Source organism: Prionailurus viverrinus, chromosome C1 (genome assembly GCF_022837055.1).
Source record: "Prionailurus viverrinus isolate Anna chromosome C1, UM_Priviv_1.0, whole genome shotgun sequence".
NCBI classification, from domain to species: Eukaryota; Metazoa; Chordata; class Mammalia; order Carnivora; family Felidae; genus Prionailurus; species Prionailurus viverrinus.
In genome coordinates this window covers 87,958,214-87,983,277 of record NC_062568.1, presented here as the reverse complement: position 1 = coordinate 87,983,277, position 25,064 = coordinate 87,958,214, and the positions used below count along the sequence as shown (strand labels likewise).

Genomic DNA, 25,064 nt, shown 5'->3' with positions numbered 1-25,064 from the left:
TATGCTAGGTTAAGTAAGTCAGGCTGAGAAAAGACAAATGCCGTATGATTTCATTTACATGTGGAATCTAAAAATCAAAACAAATGAACCAATAAACAAAAGTGAAACAGACTCATAAATACAGAGAATAGGTGGTTGCCAGAGAGAAGGGGGGGGGGGGTGGATGGGCTAAATGGTGAAAAGAATTAAGAGGTACAAACTTTCAGTTATAAAATAAGTCATAGGGATATTGAGTACAGCATAGAAAATGTAGTCAATAATATTGAATAACTATGTATAGTGACAGATGGTGATTAGACCTTTCATGTTGATCATTATGTAACATGTAAATGTCAAATCACTATGTTGTACATCTGAAATAATAGTGTATATCAACTATACTTAAACTTAAAAAAATAAATTAAAAAGAGGTAAGTAGCTTAAAGCTTTGTATAAAGGATGAAATAATATCTGTAAGGCACCTAGCACTGAGCTTGGCACACAGTAAAGTATAATAAATGGTATCTATTTTCTATCAGCCCTATGGGGTACACCTACTTTTTGCTACTATTGGAAAAAAAATTAATATTTTTTCTAATGTTCATTGCAAAACCAGCTGGAAAATATAGGAAGAAAAGACTCCAGAACAACATTTGTTGAAAGCAGCCACCAAGGAGAGAACACATAGCTTCAGAGAAGGTATGCTTGGCCCCGTGAGAAATAAAGTCAACACTTGCTCATGATTCTCTTCGTTGATGTTCATAGCACCCACTGGTAGCCAAGCAGAACAGCCTTAGTCCTCATGGAATTTACATTCTACATTGCACTGGAGCTCAAACTCCTAAAGCCCCAAGACACCAATTTATACACACTTGTATTTTGTTAAGAATCCAGATTCTGTTATTATATCTAAATAGCAAAAAATTAATAACTACTCAATATGTAGTGATACTAGTTAAGGAATATTATGTGATCTTCATTGGTAAGGTACCGGAGGGGACTTTTAGGTTTGTTGGTGTTGGCATGGATAAGATAATAAGGCTCTGCGAATCTGAGTGTTTGGCTCAAACAGAAAGCAGGAGAAGCTTCTACAGAATCAAGAGTTGGTAGAACGGTAGATATTTGCCCACCAAAGCGAAAAAACCCACGAAGACCAAGTGGTTTGTTGTGGCATACAGGGACATTTCTTACATTATATGCAAAGTGATCATCTATCTCTTTCCCTGCACACATCTTTCCTGGCATCTTTATCATTCAGCAAATCTCCCAAAGATGAATATATGGGATTTGCAGGAAAAGTTACAAAATGTTACACCTAGACTGAATATCAGCAGAAGACAAGGGCTGAGCTGCAAAAGTACACCTTTAACAATGTGCAACCCAAACCTTTTTCCCTTGTTGTTACTGTGTTGTATAGGTCATGAAGTTGCTATTTCTAATCATGAAGTTGGCTGGGTGGCCACTACTCTATTTATTCAGGCACTGCAAATTGTTAAGAGCTGTACAAACTGCTGGAAGTAGAGTAGTGTAACTTGCCGTGACAGATGATGTTAATTGCCAGCCAATATCTATTTTTCCATTTCTTCCATAAAAACCAAACTCTAAATTTTTATTTAGAGTGAGGATGTAATCAATTTCCACTTGTTTTTCCAGATTTCAACAAATTGTGAGCATGTGAGTGGATCACTGCTGATAAGACATATGCAGGACTGTGGGGTTTCCTGGAAAGTTGCAGATGGGGAGCGGACTCAGTTCCACAGCCTCTCTGTCCTTCTAGCCACTTTTCTTATGACCTGTGTTGAAGGTAAGATGTCTTGAACCCTAGAATTCCTCTTATCCAGAAATCAATCACCTTAAGGATAGAAGCCCTGTAGTGAAGATATCTGAGTAGATACCTAGACATTAGGTGACTAATTCATCAAACCAGCAAATGAGACTGGCTTACCTACTTCTTATGCGTTTTTATGTCACTGTTATTTCAGATTTTCTCTTTTATGCAGCCAAACTAATCCCAACTCAGTCATATTATCACTTTATAAACTGCCAAGTTTACTCTTATTTTTAGTAAGGATATTGCTTACAAATAATTCATAAACGTTCCCAGAAACTGTGAACATCCATACCACTCATGCAAGAAATATTTTCATCTTTTTATTCTGTTTGATTTTATTCATGTAAATAGTTTAATTTATTCATTTGCATTTAAGTTTCAACTTTCCCTGGTGATTATTTGAAGTATATTAAAAGAAAAGAATGCAGACATTATTAAACATTTATTTATGCTTTAGAATGTTTTTTTATGAGACCTAGGTATTCACTAAAAATGTAATACTTTAATATCAAAGATATGGTGAAGCCAGTCCTATCTATTTTTTAAATGTTTATTTTGAGAGAGAGCAAACAGGGGAGGGGCAGAGAGAGAGAAGGAAATAGAGAATCCCAAGCGGGTTCCATGCTGTCAGCACAGACCCCAATGTGGGGTTTGATCCCATGAACCATGAGATCATGACCTGAGCTGAAAACAAGAGTCTGACACTTAACCAACTGAGTCATCCAGGTGCCCCAAGCCAGCCCTATTTATTATTTTAATTAACTTCAGTAAATTTAATTTACTTAATTCGAAAGGAGCTGAATTAATGGATACCTAGTATTCATTCTCCCCTTCTTTACTGACATCCCAATTGTGTGGGCAGCACCAAAGGGCTCAGCCTTTAAAAACCTACACTACCTTGTCCTTCTCTCAAACAGCAAAGGCCAAGTAATGCAATTCTGGTCAAGTAGATTTAAGTACAAGTAGCTGACATCTTCCTGAAAATCTCCCTTGAAGTGGGTAGACTTGGCACATTCATGCCTTTTTACCCTTTACCATCTCCTTTCCTTCTGACTGGTGCAAATGTGAGAGCAGCCAGCTTAAGACCACTGATGAAAAGCCAAGAAAAGTCACAGAACCTGGACTCAGATACCTTTGAGCAACAGGACCAATGTCTGCAAATACCTGCCCTCAGACTTACTGTGTGAGTAGCCTATAAATCTCCAATGTAGGTTACAGGAACCCAGACAGATAAATTTAATCTCCAACAGTTACAGGGCTACAGGGAAAATAACTAACTGAATAGGAAGCAAATAATGTGTATTTTAGAAGGTGCAGTATAAGAAATGATCTTTTTTCAAGACAATTTTGAAGTCGGTTTTCTGTAATATTAGTTGATAATTGGCAAGATTTCATCCTTCTGTTAGGTCTTCAATCTTAAGAGAAGCTGTACCCATTTCATCCTCTTCTTTTTCTCCTATTCTTTAACGAAGACCTCTTCCCTCAGGAAACTATTTCTGAGCCTCTTACTCATAGATAATTGAGAGACTGTCTCCCAATTCCTTTTTAGTTCCTTTCCCTAATTTCTGATTATTTTTCTTCAATACTTCATTATGTGCTTTCTCCTTTACTTTTTTGCCTTCTTTTAGCTCTTCTTTGCCTCCATTTTGTCTTTTCCTTTTCATTATTGTAAATTAAAAAACAATTTTAATGTTTTTATTTTTGAGAGAAAGAGACAGAGTGTGAGTGGGGGAGGGGCAGAGAGAGAGGGAGACACAGAATCTGAAGCAGGCCCCAGGCTCTGAGCTATCATAGCACAAACTCATGAACCATGAGATCATGACCTGAGCTGGTCAGACGCTTAACCGACTGAGCCACCCAGGTGCCCCTGCATAATATACATTTTTAAGTATATATTCTAATTCTGAAAACTCAGTTATCTTATTCTTTCTCTCACCTTTCCAAATGCTTAAGCCACTGAAATTATGGAAAAATATGCAGAAGTCATTTTAGCAGGCAAATACAATGACTAATACTATCAGCGAACTGGCTGTACACAAACATATGTATAAACATGTATACACATCATATATACTGGTTGGTATTCTTTAGTGAGAGCGTAGCATATTGCTGGCAAAAAAAAAAAAAAAAAAAAAAAAGTCCTCTTGGCACATCTTGATCCCAATGATTTTGATAGCAGGACCTAGTACTTGCTGGTATAAAATGTCAATGTGTATGCATGTGCTACATGAACTCTTAAAAATTTTATTCCCTAGCAGATTTAAATCAATTTCCCCATTTCTTATACTAAACATGATGTAAGGTCTTAAAAGAGCTTGCTCACTTTAGAATTATTTCTCTAATTCTTTAGTGAACTTGATTTTGGAGTGCTTCTCCACAACTTCCACACCCAGTTCCCTCCCAATTTGAAAGTAGAGTGCATAAAAATTGGAATGTCCATTCACCATTTTTACAACAAGTTGTGTAATAAATCAATCTCGCCATAATATCTGCTCTTTAGGTAAGTCTGGTGTGGAAATAATAGTGCCTGCAAATTATTTTACTTGTTTATAACTTCAAAATCCTTTACCAGGTTTTAAAGATAATTCATGGTTTATTACCTTAGGGTCATTTTATGACAGCAATTGTGGTTTTCTGAACATAAAAATGCCACACAGTAACTAAATGAATATAAAACACGTGCCTCAACAGAAAGAAATGAAGCTGGGTCCCAACAGCCTAGCATTCTGAAGAGAAAATGGGCAAGAAAGTAAATTGAACTGACAAGGTGATGTAAGCTGTAGGTAGAAGACTATTACTTCATTAACTTAAGAAAAGATTTTGACCCTTCACAATACCTGTAAATAGTTTAGCTACATAAGGTGCTTGGCCTTTCATTTGAAAACTGTTTTCCAACAGATTTTTCGAAGTAGATGGTACCACCAAGTTATCGTGTCAGGGCACCTGGGACTGGCAGTGTGATAAAAATGCCAAGAGTGGGCATCAGGACATGTTTTTGTCTCAGTTAAATATGAACAGACAACAAAGCAGCAGTAAACTCTCAATCCCGTCTGTATGGGAGCCTGTCACTGTCTTCTAAATAGACTTCCTTGGGTGTCACCATTCCCTCAAAGTCTCTTTGGCAACTTCCTTCCTATAATCTCCACCCAAATCCCCCACCTAAAAAGGCATGCAGGAAGGGGCCATGTGATCTATTCTGCTCATTCTCATTATCAAGAGAAAGGCCAGAATTCTAAAGGCTTTTCTTTTATCCTAGTCACATAGCAGCACCTGGGAGCCATGAGAAATCCTAATGAAAATGTGTTATCAAGCTCCAGGCACTGGTCCAACCCCTCCATACCCATTATCCCTTTATCCTCATTTTATAGGTTAAGTAAACCAAGGCAAAGAAATTAAGTGTTACTCGGGGTCACACAGTGGGTAGCAGAGCTAGAATGTGAATCTATAGGACTCCAGAATGCTCTTCTCAACAGTTACCAATACTGCTTTAAGAAAGAAACCAAGCCAGCCTTATGGATTCCCAAATGCTGACCTGGATATTCAGTTTCTTATGTGACCATTTGTTCAGCTCCTCCTTTCTGGTCATTTTACCACCAGCGAACACTGCACGGTTGAGTGCTCCTTTAAGTGAGGGACACTGAAAGAGCACACAGATTTCTAAGCAGACTAAAAGCCCTGAAGTTTCCACTTGGCATTTTTTGAAGTGTATTCCTTAAGAGGCTGATCCTTTGCCAGTCCTACAGGACAATTAGAACTTGTCAGTTAAAGATACAGCAATATTCTCCCCCTTTAACCCTGTGAAATTTGCATTTCCTTATCGCAGTGCACAGGCAGCTACTGATCTGATTATCACACAGGCATTTCACCAGCTGCTCCTGCCCACGCAGGTGCTCTAATCTCTCCCAACCAGTTCAGCCCTGACACTTTTTGGGGTGAATGGGGCGATGCCAAGTTTCCCCATGTCACTGTGTTGTTTTCTGCCTTTAACTTCTTCCCTATTACCACAGAAGGGTCACCCATGCCCTCTTCTTCCCTAGAAATTTTGATTCAGGGTGCTTTTTCTGACCTAGACCTTGAAGGCAGTCTGAATCTGCAGCCCTATACCCTCCCTTACCCTCCAGGTAGTCAGGCTTATAGAGTAATACTAAAACTTGTCACAACAAAACCACCTGGCCTTCATAGCTTGTAGTGGCCTTTCTGGATTTGTCAGAGGCTTCCAAAATCATTCTAGACAGGAGGAGGAGGAGGAGGAGGAGGAGGATGCAGGAGCAAAAATAATCATATTATCACTGTTTCTTCTCCTATTGGTTGTGTCCTCAAATCTAGAAAGTGCTAGAGCAATCTATCCAATTAGGCCATAGAGATTATTAGTAAATTATGATATACTAGAAAAGAACCCACTTAAAATGAATAACTTGGAAATAACAAATTAAACAGGGTGCTAAATTGAATCACATAATAGGAATTCACTCGAATAACTGATTGGCCTATTCTAGCTAATTAGTCTTTTTATTAAGGAATTATGAAGACTATTTTGTACATTGGTTGACTGAACTTGGGGACCAGATGTTCAATGCTTCCCTTTCAGATTGTATTCAGGTAAAATAACCTAAATTTTAGCCCAAATGACGAGTTGTGAGCTTAATTAAGGAGCGTATTGTTATTATCCCACCTTAAAACTCAAAATGGAGCTGAAGCTTTCCTGGTACCCCAATAGGATTTAGGAAGAATAAACAAGGAAGGAACCAATTTTTCCTCCAGAAGCACTAAGGTTAGATCTGGAAATTCCCTTAATTTATTGCTTTCCTGTGCTGAGTGCCAAATTGATAGGAGAAATACTTTAGTTGGATATGGGCTTTGGACTTGTAGTATTTTTCATGTATTTGGAATTTTTATTGGTCACTTCATTTGAGGCTGAAAACCAGTACAGTTACCACAGTGGGTGGTTAGCAATAGTCAGACTAAGTGTCTTGATGGCATTGCTAAACTGAGTTAATATCAGAAGGTATCAGAAGATTACTGGCAATGGGAAGAGATTTTAGTTCCTAGATGATTTATATGCCAGGGTTTCATGGGAAGCAATAAACATCAACCCCAGGTTCTGTGGTAATTTTTTTTTAAAATGATGTAAAGAGACTAAGAAGTGGATGTTGTTTTCTTACTCAAAGGAAAAAATAGGAAGGTGTATGTTTAGGAACTGGAATCATTTTAAAGAAAGAGGTAACCAACGGAGACTAGAATAATATGGAGTGAATGCTGGTTTTGTGTCTGTATATTCATATATTCAAAAGAACCCAGACAGCGTGAAATTTGCTCCCATGAAATGCTCCAAGATGCATTATACTTGGGCAATGAAATGGTGTATCTTCAGAAAAGCCTGGGAGCTGAGATGAGAATACGAGTATGTAAGAACGGGTCATATTAAGACACCGGTCTCCACATACTTTTAAAAGTGCCGCTAATAGATTCTGAATCTCAAGATTTGGTATTATGCAAAATATGAAATGACACATTTCTTGGACCGTCCCATAATATAGGTCATGGAATAATGAGACTAAAAGGACTCAAGTTACTGCCACTGAAAGGAAATTAGTGGGTTATATAGGAAGGGTTTTGCTGCCCTTGTACTTGTGGTAAGGATCTGGTTATGTTATATTGCCTGTACTTGATTTTAAAACACCTCAGACAATCTACATGTGTGGTTTTTAATCTATAACATAGGGACACCAAGTGAACATTTCAAGTTCCCTAACTGGAATACACCAGCCTATAACCATGTGAGTCTCTAGTCCAGAAGCTTTACAGGTTTTTATTCCTAATCAACAACAGAGCCCTTAAAGGCTAAAATATTAGGTGATAAAATGTGTTTTCATCAGTGAACTAAGTGGCATTTAAGATGGGTGAGGAGAGAGTTATTGTTCACGGTGAACATGTCTCACTCAAACACCTTTGTAAGGGCAGAGAATAAGAATCAGCATACCCAACAGGCTCAGTACTACAGGATGCAATCTTAGATTTAGGATTCTGAAATTAGAGCTGTATCTTACCACTGCATCAGCATTCTACAGAAATAGGACACATAGGGTATTAAATGATAATCAAGAATTGGCTAAAGAAATTACAGAGGGTGATGAGATCCAAGATCTACAGGAGGCAAGGTGGAGACCCAATGACATAAGTTCTAGTCTGAAGGCTAGCTGGGCTAAAACCCAGGAAGAGCTGAGGTTTCAGTTTAAGGCTGAGGTCAAGATAAAACCAGTGTCTCACCTCAGAAGCAGTTAGGCAGAAGGATTTCTCTTGTAACTGGGGAAAGGTCAGCCTGTTTACTCTATTCAGGCCTTCACCTGATGGTATGAGGCCCACTCGCATTAGGAAGAGCAATCTGCTTTACTTAGCCTATCAATTTAAGTGTTAAACTCATCCAAAAACACCCTCACAGAAACACTCAGGATAATGTTTGAATATCTAAACACTCCATGGCCAAGTCAAGTTAATACATAAAATTAACCATCACAACTACCTACAGAATTTTGACATCTGTCCCAACATTAAGTCAGTGCTGCTCTAGAATGATGTCACATCTGTCCCTAGTAATTATGTATGGTGATGTTGGAACAATGAAATGGTCAGGGACCTGGGACTGCATCAGTACTACTGAACACATCCTATGATTTTTGTGCATGCTTACTAATAAATCTTGATCTGTACAGTAGAATATTTCATTGTAACTCCCTAGCTGTGGTAGTAAGAGATATCCGTTAGCTCCCAACCACCTCTAAGCTACTGGATACTTCCCATTACCAACTGAAAAAAAAAAACCCTTATAATTGCGAATAACCCCATTGCATTGGCTTAAGCTAGATAGTAGCACAATTTCTACAAAGTCTCTGGGCAGAAAAGGACTTTTTCCACAGAAGAGGTTTTGAAATACCCTTGCATCTCAATAGCACCCAGGATAACACTGACCTCACAGAGAGGTCACAGGTGACAGCACAGCCACATCCCTTAGGTAGAGAGCAGAGATTTGCAGGAACCCAGAGCTATTTTTGATAATATGAAAAATAGGAAGATGACACTGTGCAGAATGTATGGGAATAAAGTACAGCTTCTATGGATGAATTGCTAATGGCTGTCCCACAAGCAAAAGGAGAAGTCATTAGGACCCAAAGAAGCAGACATCAGAGCATACCCAAAAGAAAGAACCCAGAGAAGAGCAGAACTAGCCCCTTATCACATGCTTAGAGATATTATCAGCTCCACAGTAATTAGAACTGCAAATAGGCTAAGAACCATTGAATTACTTTCAAGTACATTATATGTGTGTAGATGAAATTTTATGCAGGAGAGGACAAAAGACAGACAATATTTCTCAAAGAACCTTCTGTATTTTGTTATGGGATGAATGGAATCTACCTTATAAAATTAGATTCAAGATTCTGGTGCCTGGAGTGGACTAACCAGGTAAGCAGCTACGTGTACAGGTTATAGTCCTAATGAAACTTAATTCAAATTGTCTCTCAAATGAAGAATAGAGCCCAAGAAACAAAATCAATGACTATTTCAAAAAAATTTTATCTAAGATTATACTTTTTAATTCTCTGGAAATAAATTTACTTTCCAAAATAGTTTATATTTACCATTGAATATGAAGTCCCTTTGCTTTAGCTGAGGACATCTCAGCAGGATTGGAAAGGAAAGAAAAATGAAGAATTACTTTACATGATGCTAGCTCAACTGACTTTGTAATGGAATATATGCTTTGAGACTGAGGATATGTGCTTTTGGAAAACACAATAACTCTTATCAACCTTGCAGTGTTTGCTTTAGTAAAATCGCTACATCAACGTCTAAAATTGTGTGATTTCAAATGGAGAATAGTAGGTGGTTTCCTCCCTAGGACAGTCTTTTGTGAACTTGACATCTCTTTTTCAATCTACATTCAGCCTTCTACTCATTTCTTCATATCTTATCTCCTCATGGCAGTTGGGATTTATTTGGACTATTAATGTCTCCTTTACAGAGGTATTATCCCCATGAAGCTATTTCTTGTTCCGATATGAACTTCTAAAGCTAATCTAAACATAGGGACACCTTTGACATTAAAGGAAAATCTGTTTAAGAATATCCCCATGAGACTTGGCAAAAAAAAAAAAAAAAAAGTGGTAATGAGCACACTGTGTTCTCCAATCAATCCAGCTCTCCAGGGAGACTCCTAGAGTGATTTCAGGATGAACATTTTCATTTCATGGAAAAACCAAAGCAGAATTATAGGTGTCATTTATTTGTAAGTTAGAGGTACTGAGGTTGAATGTGGTTTACGTGTGGAAAGATGGTAGTGTGCATATCTCTACATGCTGAGTGGTGATGGCAAACACACTGAGGGTTTTTTGTATTATAACTAAGTTATGTATCTGGAGTTTTACTTCCTCAGCAAGATAAGCTTTTCCATTACATAGAAGATCACACATAAGAATTAGTAAGATTACTAAAGGGAAAATGACAGCTGAACATTTGATAGTACCAGAAAGGGAAATTTAGCTGAGGAATAGAAAACAAACTTCCTGAACAAAACTGGTAGAAACTAAATTTCTCTCATGAATTGGGCTCTGCCATTTCCCATAATTTAAGGCTCTGGATGGTAGCATTCTCCCCATTTTGGAAACCATTTGTCACTAATTGAGGCCAAGTGTAGAGGTACAGGGATCAGGTTCACAAAACTACATTTGCTTCCTTTATGGCAACCACTAAAAACCACTGTATTCACAAAAAAAGGTTGCTCAATAAAATGTTAATTTCAAAATGCTTCTGAAATAAGTTCAAAGTCATTTTTCACACCTTTATCTCATTTTGTATCCAATTTGTCACCAATTCCAGTGTTTTTCTTTTAAAATATCTTTCAGGGACGCCTGGGTGGCTCAGTAGGTTAAGCGTCCAACTCTTGGTTTCAGCTCAGGTCATGATTCCATGGTTCATGAGTTTGAGGCCCACATCAGACTCTCTGCTGACAATGTGGAGCTTGCTTGGGATTCTCTCTCCTCTCTCTCTGGCCTTCCCAAGTGGTTTTTTCTCTCTCAAATAAATAGACTTTTAAAAAAATACCTTTCAGATTTTCACTTTTATTTCTTCAAGATTTAGGACTGCACTGTTATGATTACAACAAACTTTAGTCCGACTATCTCAGTCTCCATATTTTTTTGTATGTAAATATTTGCAGACTGATTTAAGGCTTAAGTTACCTAATATAGTGTGCCAATGATCTATGAGAATGTCAAGTACAGATTATTCTACTTTTATATTTAGAATGCATCTCATTGAGAATAGTCCTCATCCAGTCTGACCATTTCTGCTTTTTAATTGTAGTCTATAGTCTACTTTTATATTAACATGTATTAAATCTGCCATTTGAGATTTCTTTTCTCTTCGGCTCATCTAGTTTGTTGTTGTTGTCATCATCATTGTTACTGTTTCCTTTCCACTTTTGAGTTAACAATTTTTAATATTCTATTTTGATTCTTCTTTTGGCTTTTTTGCTGTACTTCCCTGCATTGTTTCCTTTAGTGATTGCTCTAGGGATTACAATAGGAATAATTAGAGGCACCTGGGTGGCTCAGTTGGTTAAGCATCCGACTTCAGCTCAGGTCATGATCTCATGGTTCTTGAGTTCAAGCCCCGCATCTGGCTCTGTGCTGACAGCTCAGAGCCTCGAGTCTGCTTCAGATTCTGTGTCTCCCCCCCCCCTCTCTCTCTCTCTCTCTCTCAAAAATAAACATCAAGAAATATTAAAAACAAAAATAGGAATCATTAAATTGTGACAGTCTACCTAAAATATTTTGTGTAAAATATAGGAATTTTGTAAAAATAGAATATTTTCATTTAACAGAGTTCCTTTTGTGCTATTGTCATGCATTCATATCTACATGCTTTATGTGCATATCCTACAGTGTTAAAATTTTGATTTAAATATTAAAAAATTGAGAATAAAATTGTGATGTTCTAGGTTTACCATTTCCATTGACCTTTGTTTCTAGAGATTCAAATTGTCTGGTATCATTTTCCTTCTGAGTAAAAAATTTTCTAACATTTCTTGTGATTCAAGGGGCTTGAGGTAAATTTTCTATTCTTTTCTTCATCTAAAAAGGTTTTTATGCCCTCTATTTTGAAAGCTAGTTTTTCTTGATAATTTTTTTTTCCTTCAGCAACTTAAAGAAGTCATTCCATTTTCTTCTGACCTTTATTGTTTCTGACAAGAAGACCATTATTGCTATTACCCCTTACATAATGCATCATTGTTTTTCCCCTTACTGCTTTAAAGACTTTATTTTTACTCCCTGGATTTGAGCAGATTGTCTATGTTGTGCTTTCACTGTATTCATCATATCTGCTTGGGTTTTTCTAATGACTCTTTAAGCTTCAAATCTCTGTGACAAATGACTTTGTTGATTGTATCCCCTTGCAAAGAGGTAGCCTCATCCAACCCTTTGGGTTTTGGACTTGTTGCCTTCTTGACAGGGCTATCAGGTATATTCCTACAGAAGCTATTGGCTTGCTTCTGGGTTCTTGTTGATATTGCAAATTGGACCCACAGAGCCTTTAGGACTCTCCAGTCTGATATTCCTATTTTGGAATGGGTCAATTTAGACTCAATGGGTAGGTAACAAGGTATGTTTTAAAAGCCCATCAAGTCTCACTTGTCAAATGGAACTGGTATATTTAAGAACACAGCCAACCTGAACTGGGGCATCATTTTGGCTTTACATTAAACCTGAAAATTGTTACTTTGGGGGAAACCTTTATCTTCCCCACTATCTAAAATAAAGTTGTTAGCTCAATTGTGCTCTCAATACACGGTGATCGAACACCTAAGCTGAAATTCAATGGTACCCACTGGGCTGCTGCAGCTATTCAATGTCAGCATCATCTATCCAAAATGGATGGGATAACTGGTTGGTGGGTAATATGTCCCTAGTGAACTTCCCATTTTTACTGGCTTTTGGGCTCTTGGTGTTGTCCTATCTGCATAGTCTGCCATTTAATACACTACAGACACCAGTTTAAAGTAATCCCCCTCTGGGGCCACAAACTGAAAACCAATCATTGCTATTAATGGAGCCATCATGGACTCATGCAGATGTCCATGATCAGGGTCCATCCTCTGAATAGACAGATTGCTCAAGATTGCATATTCAGCTTGCCACCATTGCTGCTTGGATTCGTCATCATACTAGATGGGGCAAGACAGTCAACATCATAGGTTGGAACAGTATAGAGGACTATATCTGATGCACAGGTTACCACTACTTGCTAGATTCACAACCCATGCCAAAAGTTAACCCATTTATCTTGTGGTGTGGGATACCATATTGGACAGGATAGGGCTCTTACCCACACCTGTAAATTCAGTACAGCAAGCTTTAACTCCTTATCAAGGCTGATAATGGTGATTTACCACTCTATACTTTTTCTTGTATATGTTTCTATACTCTCAGCTATATCTGGCCACAGTTGTGATCCTTAAAAACAATCCTTAAAATGTGTTTGGCCTTCCAAACCATTTGCAGTCTGATAGGTGACTTTTGTGATAAAAAGCACTTAATGAATTGATTATTAAGGTATTGGGAGTTTCCACATTTCTTTGTACCCACATATATCTGATGTTGTACACTGCAACACCCTCCTCAAAAACTGACAAAATCTTATACTACTTTTTGCATTTCCTCCTGATCCATACATCCTAGTAAGGCAGTTTGGTCATTGAATGCAACTGCTCCCAGAAGAGACCATATCCTTGTGGCTGCTTCTTTGGTAATGGTTAAGATCAAAAAGGTAGAAGGTTACATAGACCTATCTTGAAAATTAGGAATTCCTCCTTACCACTCCTGGGCATAAAGTTTTTTACTTTCCCCTAATGGAAAACCCAGACCAGCTTGGCTGGTATGGCAGCACAGCTAAACAGGGGCATAAAGGAAATTAACTTAATTATGGTTAGGCCACCTAGGTTCTCTTGTTGGACTGATATGGTCCTAGATCATAGGATAATAATCTCCTAGTTGACTATTCACTAAGTCCCTCTGCAGTGGCACACCCAGGACAAATGGAAGAAAATAGCTATGTATAAGTTGTATAAAAATGCTCTTTTTTCCTCTCATACTTGACCTTTCTAAATGAGAAGGCCAGGTGTGAGTAGGTGAGGATTATTTAAAAAAAAAACAACAAAGGCGAAGTTACTGATTATAAAAATGGGGCATCCTGATTTTGCAGTGGTCAAAAAAGAATAACATCCTGGCATCAAGGGGAGGAACATCTCAGACACCAGAAAGGAGGTATATTAGTATTTGTTTCTCAGAAGCATCTCCTGTACCTCCCATGTAAAATATCTGTCAACACATGTGGATGTTTTCCCCACCTCCATTCTTATAGCCCTTTCTCAGTCCCACGAAGCAGACGAATTCCACCCAACTTGTAGCATAGACAAACAGGACAGGTTGAACTGACTTCCCTTAAGCAATTCCTCTAAAACAAGGACTTGGCTAAATTAAGAGATCTGCAGAACCTAAGGTCTACTAGCCAGATAGGAGACCAGTTAGAAGTCCAGTCAACCACTAGCTCTGACTAATGCAGATCCTACTTTGGGAATACCAACAATTGTAAACAATAATCCATTGCAAGGGTAACCATGTACATTTGCTTACGTGTAAGCCAGGCATTAATTGGACTTCTTCCTGAAAACATGGTGATTTGACCTTAGAAGACATTCAAGTAGTTAAGAAAATGGCCAACCAATACATGAAAAAATACTCAACATCATTCATCATCAGGGAAATACACATCAAAACCACAATGAGATACCACCTCACACCTGTCAGAATGGCTAACATTAACAACTCAGGCAACAACAGATGTTGGCAAGGACACTGAGAAAGAGGACCTCTTTCGCACTGTTGGTGGGAATGCAAGCTCGAACAGCCACTCTGGAAAACAGTATGGAGGTTCCTCAAAAAATTAAAAATAGAATTACTCTATGACCCAGCAACTGCATTACTAGGTATCTATCCAAGGGATGCAGGTGTGCTGTTTCCAAGGGACACATGCACCCCAATGTTTACCGACACACTATTGATAATAGCCAAAGTATGGAAAGAGCCCAAATGTCCATCTACAGATGAATGGATAAATAAGATGCGGTATATATATAAAATGAATGACATCTTGCCATTTGCAACAATATGGATGGAACCAGAGGTTATTATGCTAAGCAAAATTAGTCAAAAATATCATATGACTTCACTCATATGAGGAATTTAAGATACAAAACAGATAAACATAAGGGAAAGGAAGCAAAAAAAAAAAAAAAACTAGAGAACTGAAGGTTGCTGGAGGAGCTGTGGGTGGGGTCATGTGCTAAATGGAAGAGGGGCATTAAGGAGGACACTTGTTGGGATGAGCACTGGGTGTTATATGCAGGGGATGAATCTTTGGATTCTATTCCTGAAATCATTATTGCACTATATGCTAACTAACTTGGATGTAAAGGTAAAAAAATAAATAAGTAAAAAAGGAAAGAAAAAGAAAACACTATCAGTAGATCATGTAGCCCTCATACAACTGCGGAAATCTCTTCAAAATTTGGTCATGCTTAGTTACTCAGAGGAGATTCTTGAAGAGATAAAAGTCTTGTTATTTATGCATACCCTATAGGCAGTTATTCCTACAATGGGAGTTATCCAATTTGAAAAGGTAGTATTATCTTGGCCCCTAAATTAGCAGACATGATCATTAATATCATCTTAGCTCTGGAATGCATTCAGAAAACCAACAACTCAATGGCCAGAGTTCTGATACATGACCAAATTGCCCTACACATTCCTCCTTGTGGGACAAGATTAAGTCTCTGTAAATCAGTGTTACATTTTATTGTAACTGGATTAAAATTTTCAAACCAAGTAAAAAGGTTAATTCAAAAATTTAAGAAAATTACCTGGATTTCTATGGTAAAACTTGGTATTTTATGGGATTTATTCAGCTAGCTGAGTCCAGCCATGAAGATTCAGGAGGGAGGATGCAGGGAGGGAGAATGGTCAATACTGCAGGCCCCCTCCTGCTGCTTTGAGTCCTAGTGACAGCAGTTTTAAATGATACAGGAGACAAATTCATGAACTTTGTTTGGGTCTACCATGTTGAAATTAATGAGGGTGGACAACAGAGTGGTATACACATGGGGAAGTTCACCAGGAGCTAAGACAGTATCAATGAGGGGCCGATATTGTAGGGGGAGGATTCTCCAGGGCTCATGCATGTTTTTTCAGGTATCATAAGAGAGGCATTTACTACTCTTTGTTCTGAACTATCTTTTTAAGAATGTTTGTATAGAGAATACCTTTGGAAAATAGAGAGAGTATTTCTATCCAATGCAAAGAGAATTCTCAAATATAATCAAGTAAACATTTCCCTTCAGAGCAAAGGACAGGCATGCTTGTTTCCAATTATGAAATATTAGTGTCCTATCACAAAGTTCTCCTCTAACACAACCCACAGCAGGTACAATTGCTTTCTGTTTTTCTTCACATAGCTGTGTAGAAATTGGGATTGGAAACACAGTGCAAACATAAATGCAGCTATTATAGCAATTGCTAGGAGTGATAAACATCATTTTATGAACCAAGAGTCTCATGTAGTCTACCTGCACCAATGGAACTGTGGCAAGCTAACTTGTTTGTAAGAGTAAAATTTCCAAACCTTAAGAATTTTTTTTTAATGTTTCTTCATTTTTTAGAGAATGTGAGTGGGGGAGTGGAAGAGAGAGAGGGGAACAGAGAATCTGAAGTAGGTTCCACACTGACAGCAGTGAGCCTGATGCAGGGCTTGAATTTATGAACCATGAGATTATGACTTGAGCTGAAGTCGGGCACTCAACCAACTGACCACCCAGGTTCCCCCAGAATTCTTGATGATGTGAAACATATATAAGCAATTAATGTAGTTTCTGGAATAATGAATACTCTTAATATTGGAATCTGATTATTTCCTATACATATCACAACAACCAACACATAAGGATGTTTAATATACATGGACAGAAGAATTGGTCACATTTCAATGAAATATTGTGGAATAGTTTCCTAGATACTATAATAATGTCACAAGAGAATGACTTTCAAATACAATTGGATGGCCAAAAGGAAATTAATAGCCAGCTCTGGAAATTTTTTAGTGTAACACATGGAACACATTCCAGTCAGAACAATAGTTCTCACAAGCTGACAAATTTATTTATTTATTTATTTTTTGCTTAATTTTCTATCCAGCAGATGTCAATGGTAATCTTACTAAGCTGACAAGGCTATTTTTCTCTATGTCCTTCCAAAGTTAATTTTTTTTCCTAACTCTGATATTTTAGACTTGAGAAATTCTCCTTAGCATTAGGTTTCAGTAGTTATTCAAAACTGTTGGTAATGTAACAATTTATGCCAGCTAAAGACAATATTTTTATAGCATGACAAAGGCCCATGATCAAACCTTTATATATCTTGGTGCATCAGCCAGACACTTGAGAGAGTTCTCCTTTAAGATATATTAGGGGTGCCTGGGTAGCTCAGTTGGTTGAGCATCTGACTGCAGCTCAGGTCATGTTATCACAGTTTATGGGTTCAAGCCCCATGTTGGGCTCTGTGCTGACAGCTCAGAGCCTGGAGCCTGCTTCAGATTCTGTGTTTCCCTCTCTCTCTGCCCCTCCTCCACTCACACTGTGTCTCTTTCTCTCTCAAAAATAAATAAACATTAAAAAAAAATAAGATATACCAGACATAGGGGCACCTGGGTGGCTCAGTCGGTTGAGCAACCGACTTCAGTTCAGGTTATGCGGTTGGTGAGTTTAAGCCCCTTATCAGGCTTGCTGCTGTCAGCCTGTCAGTACAGAGCCCACTTCAGATCTTCTGTCCCCCTCTCTACTCCTTCCTCCACTTGCACGCTCTCAAAAATAAATAAACATTAAAAAATAAGAAATATACCAGACCTATAACAAAAGGATACTAGAATCTATTAATTAAAACCAGAACGAAATATGAATTTATATCTATATCAATATTTAAGGACTTATCTAATACATAAGAGGGTTTTTTTAATGGAGGAAGAATGGAATCTATTGATCATTACACAAAATATTCTCTATCCTTTATTATGGGAGGACTACATACCCCAACTTACTAACTTCAGTCTTACCTGGAACTTGTTCTGACCAATAAAATTTTAGTAGAAATGTGTGTTATTGACGAGTAGAAACTTTTGGAACTATCATGTCATTCTGAAATTGTTCCCTTTTTCCTCTGCCATGATAATGGAAGTGTCCTAAATAGAAATTATTCCTTCATCCTGTGTCCCAGAATGAAGACAACAAGTTGCATTTAATCCATGACAGATAGGGAACTTGAGACAAAACTTCACTCCTGTTGAAGTCACTGAGATTTAGGGGGTTATTTGAGACTGCAGCAGAATTTTGTCTGAGATGTCTGACATAGGAGCAATAGAAAAGGTTATTTATCACCACAGAAAGTGGATAAAATTAACACAGAGCACTTTGTTAATTCTAAAGCAGCACAAATTCTATACAAAGAATACAACTTCTGCCAAGTTATTAGCTTTCCTTCGTGTTCCTTTGCTCTTAAGATGGTTGATTCCATGACTTGGTTGGTATCTGCTACTATTAATCATAAAATTCTCTGTTCTCATTCTTTCTCTGCCTCCTGAAGCAACGATTCATTCAATATCCATTATGTTCAGCCCTGTGTCAGCATTTCTCTCTTCATCCTTTTATACCTTATAGGGAAAACTTAGAAGTGTAACCTTTAATGAGGCAATCACCATGTGTGAGGTTTTGACTTAACATTTTCATTATAAATACATTTTATAGTTACAAATTATGTTATGCATCTTTTTTCCATTATAGGACTCAAATGAGATTCAGAGTGGTTAAGGAAATTGAAGACAATTATATACCTGCTAAAAGAACAGAACTAAAATTTGAATTCAGTTTGTCTAAGTCCTAAAGCCTCTGCTTCTTCCACTACACCATTATCATAAATGATAACATGAGAAAACTATGTAGATTATCAAATCTAATTTCCTCATTAAGCCAGAAATATGTGCAATGAAATATGTGCAATGAGAAACCAATGAATTTCAATGGACACTTTTACTTCTATGTACCTTTAAGGTTTTTGACTCCTAGTTTAATGCTATACAATTGTTAAAAGTATTTGGTAAATAATTAAGTTGAAGAATTTCTTTGGAAAAATCCAGGTAATTGTGACAAAAATTAATCAATTGCCTTACAATGTAACTTATTGAAAATTTAATTTCACATGACTTATTTAATAATTATTTGGAGGCTGAACTGGTTTAATTAATATAAGCCTAGAACTGGTTAGTATTTTAATGATGAGAGGCTAATAGAGAAATTAAATGAAAAGCTTCATTTTTAGTTTTTTTTTAATTTATTTAATTGACCTAGAGGATTCTTCTAATAAATGCTTTAAAAAATTGTTACCTCTATTAGAACTGGAGCAAAAGGACTTGCAGTGGGCTAGATAAATCCAGGCCGACTTTCTCTGAAATACATGCGAGAAGATAATCTCAACAAAAGAAATAACGAATGTTGTAAATAGGGTATGAAACACAAAGAATAAAACAAAACTACATATCTCATGTAGTAGCCACATTTTGGTGTCTTCCCATCTCACAACTATTTTCTCTTCTCTGGGAATTACATGGGAGCGGGTATCACATGCCCAGGTCCATTTTATATTACCCTCCCTTCTTGGCCATAAACAATGAATCAATTTTATTTTTATTTTTTTTTTTAGTGTTTATTTAGAGGGGAGGCTAAGAGAGAGATGAAGAGAGAGAATCCCAGCAGACTTCATACTTCATACCAGCAGCACAGACCCCAATGCAGGGCTCGAACTCACAGACCATGAGATCATGACCTGAGCTGAAACCAGGAATTGGATGCTTAACTGAGCCACCCAGGTGCCCCAATGAATCCATTTTAAATCCTGATCCACAATGGACCCGTTACAGTCGTCCTTTAAGGAATATGTAATGTAACAGAAGCGTACAGAGATTGGGAGTTTGGAGCTAAGTCATACTGTTGATGGCAAAGCTCTTAGAATATTCATATAAACTCATGTTGCTGAGTTTAGCAAAAACCCTTTAGTTTTTCCAGTCCCAGACTTACCTCAAATGTTGATATTCTGTAAACTTATTGTTACCATGTCTGTTTTCTGGGGACTTTTTTCTAGCTTTGTTTTACTATTTAATTTAAATCTTCAGTTTTTCTATACATGAAAGAACTTTATCAACTTTAAAGCATACCTTTAATGTTTGAGCCTAATACATAATGACTGAACATGATACTTCAACATAAATGCAACCTTGGACCTCCTCAGCACATTCACAGTGCTTTTATATTACATATATATATGTATGTATTTTTATATTTTACATTTATGTTATATATTAAAATATATATATTTCAAAAATTTTCACCAAAGGGGCGCCTGGGTGGCGCAGTCGGTTGAGCGTCCGACTTCGGCCAGGTCACGATCTCGCGCTCCGAGTTCGAGCCCCGCGTCGGGCTCTGGGCTGATGGCTCAGAGCCTGGAGCCTGTTTCCAATTCTGTGTCTCCCTCTCTCTCTGCCCCTCCCCCGTTCATGCTCTGTCTCTCTCTGTCCCAAAAATAAATAAACATTGGAAAAATAAATAAATAAATTTTCACCAAAAAATGTTTTACATGTATTAGCATCCAGTTGACATCTGTAGCAAAATTTTATAATTAGAACAATTTATATGATAAAAGCTGATGTAATGAATGTGCTTAAACTTGCTCTATTTACTCCTGACTCCACCATGGGTGTTCATATTTTCATGATCAAATTTTAAAAATTTATATTCTATTCCACAACCATAATTTCTATAATCATTTAATTCTATATTTAAGTGGCTTCAATGCTTTTTAAACCGTGACTTCCTTTATCTCTGGCATCTTAGTTTTAATTTCTGATTTGTGAGGTTTCATTTTTAAGTAGTTTTGTTTTTCAAAGGTTGAAAAGTAATGTATTAAAATTTTGGTTTGGGGCATGCTGGGTGGCTCAGTCAGTTATGAGCCTGACTCTTGATTAAGGCTCAGGTCAAGACTCATGGGCATGGTATAGAGCCCCTTGTAGGGCTCTGGACTCCACGCTAGGTGTGGAGCTTGCTTAAGAGTCTCTCGGGGAGCCTGGGTGGCTCAGTCAGTTGAGCATCCGACTTCAGCTCAGGTCATGATATCCGTTTATGGGTTCAAGCCCCGTGTTGGACTCTGTGCTCAGAGCCTGGAGCCTGCTTTGGATTCTGCGTCTCCCTCTCTCTCTGCCCCTAATCCACTCGCATTCTGTCTCCATCTCTCTCAAAAAATAAACAAACATTAAAAAAAAAAAACAGATTCTCTCAACCTCTGTACCTCCCCCACTCATGCTGTCTCAGAAAAAAAAAAATGTGGAAATTTAGGAAACAAAACAGATTAACACAGGGAGGGAAGGACAAAAGATACAAAGAGAGGGAGGCAAACCTTAAGAGACTCTTAAATACAAAGAACAATTGAGAGTTGCTGGAGGAGTGTTGGGTGCAGGTATTGGCTAAATGGGTGATAGGCACTAGTGACAGCACTTGTTGGAGTGAGCACTGGGTGTTATATGTAAGTGATGAATCATTAAATTCTGATCTTGAAAAATATTAGAAAAAAGCATAAGTGTAATAGTCATGTAACAATATCATAATTTAGGAGAAAAAATTAAATTTTGCTTTAAAATGAGATACTTTACATATAATAAAACGCAGACTTTAAATGCACAGTTCAGGAAGTTTGGAGAAGTTAATATACGAATGTAAATACCACTGCAATCAAGGTACAGAGTATTTTTATTACCTCAGAAAGTTCCTCAGGCTCTTTTTCAAACAATGGCCTCCCCTGTTACACCCCTCTTTTGACACAAAAACAGTCGCTGATAGTTTTGTCACCATATCACCACAGCTTACTTTTATCTTTCCTTATGGTTTATTTAAGAACTTGTACAGCATAGGGGCCTCTGGGTGGTTTGATTTCAGCTCAGGTCACAATATCACATCACAGTTCTGCACTGCTTGGGATGCTCTCTCTTCCTTTCTCTACCCCTCCCTTGCTCACACTCTCTCAAAATAAACAACAAACAAAGGAATCTATGCCTTATATACTCTTTTGTGTTTGGCTTTTGTTCAGTGTGATTTTTTTTTTTAAATCCATCTGTATTGTTGAGTGTATCAGTGATTCATTTCTTCTTACTGCTGAGAATGATTCAGGTGTTAACTTTCCTAAAAGTTACCAGTTGATGGATATCTGATTTCTTTTTTCAGTTTGAGGCTATAATGAATATGGCTGTAATAAAAATTATTTTTAGTTACAGCCATATTCATTATGTGAAATTTATGGGTCTTTATGTTAGTGTTTATGAAATTATTAACCTGTTTTCCCAAGTGATGGAACAATGTTACACTCAAATCAGCATGAGAGATCCAATTGCTTCATATCCTCTTTGATGTTTGACACTGTAAATCTTAATTTTACCCTTTGTAGTGTGTGCAAGATGCTGTGTCATCATGATTTGTGTGTGTTTTCTTGATGACTAATAAAGTTGAAATCCTATCATGTGCTTATTATTCTTATATCTTACTTTGGAAAGTGTTCAAGACTTTTGCCATTTTAAATAGATCAACTTTCTTATAATTATAGTAGTTGTTTATATATGCTGGACAAAAGTCCATTCTCATATAATATAAAAAATATATAAGTACTAACATATATGTGTTCATTTTGGGGGGGGATGGGATGAATAACCAGCCTATCAAATGACATTTGTTGAAAAGAGTCCTTTCTCATTGATTTCTCTTGTCATTTTGTAATATATCTATTAACTTTGTATGCAGTGGTCATTTCTGGACTCTAATATTTATCCTTATACCAAGACCACACTTAAATTCTGTAATTTTATTCTGTAGCATTTCAGTGCTGGTTAGTTCTGCTTCCTTGACTTTAAAGTTTACAAAAGCATTCTTCATTCAAATTTCTGTGTGCAAATATTGGCCTCTGAGTCTGCTTCTCAGGAAATGTAACCTTCGAACAACCCAGGTATTACTCAAATCTTCTGTATAATTATTGGGTTTAAAAACATCAATTTAGTAAGAAGTGTTAAAATATACAAATAGGTTTATGGAATTGCCCATTTTCCTTTTAGTCCAGTCTTATTATTTTTGCTTGATGTATTTTCAAATTATCTTATTAACTAAATTAAGTGTATGTGTGTTTATTGATAGGAGTTTTTTCCCTTTTAAAATTATGACATGGTCCTCTTTCTGTGGTTTACTCCTTGTCTTGAACTCTAGTTTGTTTGATATCAACACAGTCATACTGTCTTATGTTTGATATTTGCCTTTACATGTATAGAGCTTCCTTTATAAACATCATAAAGTTCTATCTTGCTTTTTTATCCAGTGTGATCATCTCTGCCTTTTAAAGTATTTTGTCCATTTCTAGTTAATGTAATTATTGCTATGATTGGGTTTATGTCTACCATGTTACTATTTGATTGCTATTGTCTTCTTGCAGTTAACACAATATTTTTCTTGTTCTCTGGACTTTTTTGTGGTAAACTATGCATAACAAATTTAGAAATAACAAGAAATTTGGGGCAATCAAAAATATGTGGAAATTTAAAACCATACTCCTAAGTAATCAGTGGGTCCTATGAATAAAAAGATATTAGGAAATACTTCGATAATAATGAATATACAACATACCAACCTTATGGGGTGAAGCTAAAGCAATCTCTAGAGTGAAATCATATTTAAACAATATTAAAAACCTAATAATCCCTTTTTAGCAACTGAAAAAAAATCAATCTAAACAACAGTAAATAATGAAGATTAGAACAGGTATTAGTGAAATAGAGAATAGCAAAATATAGAAAATTGATGAAACCAAAAGCAGGTTCTTGGAAAAGATCAGCAAAGTTCATAAACTTCTATCTAGATTAAGAAAAAAAGGAGGACTCAAATTATCAGAGTTAGAAATGAAAAAAACATTATGATTGATCTGATAGAAACAAAGGATTATAAAGTAATACTGAAGCACTGTATGCTAATATATTAAATAACTAAAATGAAATGGACACATTTCCTAAAAAGTCACAAACTTGTAAAACTCATGTATGAAAAAATGAATAACCTAATTTATAGTAAACAGATTTAATTAGTAATAAAGACACGACCAAAAAATAAAAGCTCAGGAACAGACGGCTTCATGGCTGAATTTTACCAAACATTTAAAAAAGAAATACCATGTTTTTCACAAAGTCTACCAGAAGAGGAGGAAGAGGAAGAAGAAAATAAAACACTTTCCAACTCTATGTGGCTGGAATTATCCTGATAACAAAACAGATAAAAATATCACCAGAATATTACAAGTTTCTCATTTATATGGACACCAAATCCTCAAAACACTAATAAATTAAATTGCAACATATAAAGAATTACATAACATGAGTAAGTGGGATTTGTCCCAGGAATGCAAAGATGATTTAACATCTGAAAATAATGTAATACACCATCACCAATAAAGCATAAATGAAAAACTACATCATCATCTCAGTACACAAGAACTTGACAAATCCAAAGCTCTTTCATGACAGAACACTCAAAGTAGAAATGGAAACAAACTTCCTCAACCAGATAAATTGCATCTCTGAAAAACTGTATAGCTAACATTATACTGAATGGCAAAAGACTAGCTTCTTTCCCCTAAGATCAGGAACTAGAAAATATTCACTCTTCCCACTTCTATTAAAGATTGCAATAATTTCATTGCCAGGGCAATTAAGAAGAAATAAATGGCATCCAGATTGGAAAGGAAAAAGTAAAACTTTATCTATTTGCAGATGACATAATCATGTATATAGATGAGCTTAAGGAATTCACTTAAGAACTGTTAGAGCTAACAAGTTCTACAAGATTACAGGATACAAAAACAATATATAAAAAAAAGCAACTGTGTCTCCATATGCTTGCAATGGGCAACCTAAAAATAAAATTCCATTTACGATAGCATCACAAATACTTATAAGTTTAAGAAGTACAGAATACATACTCTGAAAATTACAAAATATTTGATAAAAATTGAAGATCTAAATAAAA

At 36.6% G+C, this 25,064-nt stretch overlaps 1 non-coding gene across 1 annotated transcript; it reads left to right on the top strand.

Annotated features, from left to right (window-relative positions):
- Positions 1-17,388: 17,388 nt before the first annotated feature.
- Positions 17,389-17,473, top strand: TRNAC-GCA (transfer RNA cysteine (anticodon GCA)). Its single transcript has one exon. It is a non-coding gene; the product is annotated as a tRNA-Cys (tRNA).
- The last annotated feature ends 7,591 nt before the right edge of the window (positions 17,474-25,064 follow it).